The 3,587-nt window shown below is 38.2% G+C and overlaps 1 non-coding gene across 1 annotated transcript; it reads left to right on the plus strand.

Annotated features, from left to right (window-relative positions):
- The first annotated feature begins 2,249 nt into the window (after positions 1 to 2,249).
- LOC148561568 (small nucleolar RNA R71) lies at positions 2,250 to 2,358 on the plus strand. Its single transcript, XR_015888323.1, has one exon. It is a non-coding gene; the product is annotated as a small nucleolar RNA R71 (small nucleolar RNA).
- The last annotated feature ends 1,229 nt before the right edge of the window (positions 2,359 to 3,587 follow it).

The raw sequence follows: 3,587 nt of genomic DNA on the forward strand, positions 1-3,587 counted from the left end.
GTATGGAGGTGATTGGTGAAGGGTATTTGGGGAAGAGAGTTATGAAAAGGTGTGAAGAGGAGAGAAGAAGAAGTGGGGTAGGTGGGGATCCTGTGGGGTCCACAGATCCAGAGGGGTCAAGGACTTAACATCCCACCTCCATTTAGGCGTGCAAACGCCCTTAGAATGCATGTCTGGCGTTAAACGCCAGCTTGTTGCTTGTTTCTGGTGTTTAATGCCAATTCCATGCTCTGTTCTGGCATTAAACGTCAGTCTGGTACTTGTTTCTGGCGTTTAACGCCAGTTAGATGCTTCTTTTTGGCGTTAAACGCCAGTTTGATGGTTCTTACTGGCGTTTAAATGCCAGTAGGTTCTTCCTCCAGGGTGAGCTATTTTTAATGCTGTTTTTCATTCTGTTTTTGATTTTTCAGTAGTTTTTATGACTTCACATGATCATCAACCTAAAAAAAATATAAAATAACAATAGAAAATAAATAGATATAATTAAATAACATTGGGTTGCCTCCCAACAAGCGCTTCTTTAAAGTCAATAGCTTGACAGTGAGCTCTCATGGAGCCTCACAGATGTTCAGAGCATTGTTGGGACCTCCCAACACCAAACATAGAGTTTGAATGTGGGGGTTCAACACCAGACTTAGAGTTTGGTTGTGGCCTCCCAACACCAAACTTAGAGTTTGACTGTGGGGGCTTTGGTTGACTCTGCAGTGAGAGAAGCTTTTCATGCTTCCTCTCCATGGTTACAGAAGGAGAACCTTGAGTCTTAAACACAAGGTTGTCCTCATTTAGTTGAAGGACCAACTCTCCTTTGTCCACATCAATCACAGCTTTTGCTATGACTAGGAAGGATCTTCCAAGGATGATGGATTCATCCTCATCCTTCCCAGTGTCTAGGATTATGAAATCAGTAGGGATGTAAAGGCCTTCAACCTTTACTAACAAGTCCTCTACTAATCCATAAGCCTGTTTCATTGATTTGTCTGCCATCTCTAGTGAGATTCTTGCAGCTTGTACCTCTAAGATTCCCAGTTTCTCCATTACAGAGAGTGAAATGAGGTTTATCCCGGACCCAAGGTCACACAGAGCCTTCTCAAAGGTCATTGTGCCTATGGTACAAGGTATGAAGAACTTTCTGGGATCCGGTTTCTTCTGAGGCAATGTTTGCCTTATCAATGCACGGAGTTCATTGGAGAACAAGGGGGGTTCATCCTCCTAAGTATCATTACCAAATAAACTGGCATTCAACTTCATGATGGCTCCTAGATATTTAGCAACCTGCTCTTCACTGATGTCTTCATCCTCTTTAGAGGAAGAATAGTCATCAGAGCTCATAAATGGTAAAAGGAGGTTCAATGGAATCTCTATGGTCTTTAGTTGAGCCTCAGATTCCCTTGGTTCCTCAAAGGGAAACTCCTTATTGGTCAGTGAACGTCCCAAGAGGTCTTCCTCACTAGGATTCACGTCCTTCTCCTCCTCTCTGGGTTCGGCCAAACCAAGTAAGGTAATGGCCTTGCACTCTCTTTTTGGATTCTCTTATGTATTGCTTGGGAGAGTACTAGGAGGAGTTTCAGTGGCTCTTTTACTCAGCTGGCCCACTTGTGCCTCCAAATTTCTAATGGAGGACCTTGTTTCATTCATGAAACTTAGAGTGGCCTTAGATAGATCAGAGACTATATTTGCTAAGCTAGATGGACTCTGCTCAGAATTCTCTGTCTGTTGCTGAGTTGATGATGGAAAAGAATTGCTATTGCTAAACATGTTTCTTCCACCATTATTAAAGCCTTGTTTAGGCTTTTGTTGATCCTTCCATGAGAAATTTGGATGATTTCTCCATGAGGGATTATAAGTGTTTCCATAGGGTTCACTCATGTAATTCACCTCTGCTATTGCAGGGTTCTTAGGATTATAAGCTTCTTCTTCAGAAGATGCCTCCTTAGTACTGTTGGATGCAGCTTGCAATCCATTCAGACTTTGAGAAATCATATTGACTTGCTGAGTCAATATTTTGTTCTGAGCCAATATGGCATTCAGAGTATCAATTTTAAGAACTCCCTTCCTCTGAGGCGTCCCATTACTCACAGGATTTCTTTCAGAAGTGTACTTGAACTGGTTATTTGCAACTATGTCAATGAGTTCCTGAGCTTCTGCAGGCATTTTCTTTAGGTGAATGGATCCACCTGCAGATTGGTCCAATGACAACTTAGCTAATTCAGACAGACCATCATAGAATATATCCAGGATGGTCCATTCTGAAAGCATGTTTGAAGGACACTTTTTGGTCAGTTGCTTGTATCTCTCTTAAGCTTCATAGAGGGATTCACCTTCTTTCTGTTTGAAGGTTTGAACATCCACTCTAAGTTTGCAAAGATTTTGAGGAGGAAAGAACTCGGCTAAGAAAGCCGTGACCAGCTTATCCCAAGAGTTTAGGCTATTTTTAGGTTGAAAGTCCAACCATATTCTAGCTCTGTCTCTTACAGCAAATGGGAAAAGCATAAGCCTGTAGACCTCGGGATCAACCCCATTGATCTTAACAGTATCACAGATCTGCAAGAATTCAGTTAAGAACTAAAAAGGATCTTCTGATGGAAGTCCATGAAACTTGCAATTCTGTTGCATTAAAGAAACTAATTGAGGCTTTAGCTCAAAATTGTTTGCTCCAATGGCAGGGATTGAGATGCTTCTTCCATGGAAGTTGGAATTTGGTGCAGTAAAGTCACGAAGCATCTTCCTTGCACCTCCACCATTGTTATTGGTTTTGGCCATCTCTACTTCTTTTTCAAAAATTTCAGTAGAGTCCTCTTTAGAGTTTTGTGTTTTAGCTTCTCTTAGCTTCCTCTTCAGAGTCTTTTCAGGTTCAGGATCTGCTTCAACAAGAATGTTCTTGTCCTTGCTCATGCTCATATGAAAAAGAAGGGAACAGAAAATAATAGGGATCCTCTTTGCCACAGTAGAGAGGTTCTTTTATGTGATTAGAATAGAAGAAAAAGAAATCGAACACAGAAAGAGGGAGAGGGTTCGAATTTTTAAGAAGAAGAGAAGTGTTAGTAGATAAATAAAATAATTAGAAAGAGATGAGGGGGAGAGAATTTCGAAAATTAGAAGAAAAAAAAAAGAAAAATATTTTTGTTTTTATTTTATTTATTAATTAGTATTCAAAAAAGTTAGAAGAAACAATTAATTAATTAAAAAGATTTTTAAAAAAGAGGGAAGTGATTTTCGAAAATTAGGAGAGAGAAATAGTTAGGTGGTTTTGAAAAAGATTTTGAAATTAATTTTAAAAGATATGAAGTTAGAAAAAGATATTTTGAAAAGATATGATTTTGAAAAGATATGGTTTTAAAAAGATATGATTTGAAATTTATTTTGAAAAAGATTTGTTTTTTTTTTTAAATCACAATTAATGACTTGACTCACAAGAAATCACAAGATATGATTCTAGAATTTAAAGTTTGAATCTTTCTTAACAAGAAAGTAACAAACATGAAATTTTTTTTTGAATGAAAACATTAATTGTCAATGCAATTTTCGAAAATATGAAGTGAAAATAGGAAAAAGATTTTGAAAAACTTTGAAAAGGATTTTTGAGAATT

Source organism: Arachis ipaensis, chromosome B6, assembly GCF_059453495.1.
Source record: "Arachis ipaensis isolate K30076 ecotype BB chromosome B6, ASM5945349v1, whole genome shotgun sequence".
NCBI lineage: Eukaryota > Viridiplantae > Streptophyta > Magnoliopsida > Fabales > Fabaceae > Arachis > Arachis ipaensis.